Consider the following 510-nt stretch of genomic DNA (forward strand, 5'->3'; position numbering starts at 1 on the left):
TTTGATGATTGTCATCCAATGATCTTTCTAATTTGGTAATTGGAGAAATAGGTCCAACATTGTAGAATATATATACACTGTCAGCTTGTATGTTTGTGACAGTGTCTTGCTGTGTATAACATAAGGGTCTTGAAATCTTGCTTCTCCTATCTCAGCCTCTCTATTAGTATTGTTTATTTCATGTTTTTACACTATGCTATGATTTTCAGAACAGCTTACATATTTCAAAAGTATTTATATACCCAAAAGAAACAGACAATTAACTAGGGAGGTTGCTTGTAAGAGAACAACAAAGAGTAAGACTGAATGCTTTGCTTGATGTCTGTAGCTCTTGTATCAAGTTTGAAGAAGTCTTTATAAGTTACTCTTTCTCTGAGATGAATGCTTTTCCAAATTATCACAGCTAATGAATCAAATTCTTACCCTCACCTAATGTCTGTTTCACCCTCCAAGCAGAACCATTGTTCATTGAAACCATTGGTGAATGACTTTATGGATAGACCATCTTAA

The sequence above is a fragment of the Mastomys coucha genome, unplaced genomic scaffold, assembly GCF_008632895.1.
Source record: "Mastomys coucha isolate ucsf_1 unplaced genomic scaffold, UCSF_Mcou_1 pScaffold14, whole genome shotgun sequence".
NCBI lineage: Eukaryota > Metazoa > Chordata > Mammalia > Rodentia > Muridae > Mastomys > Mastomys coucha.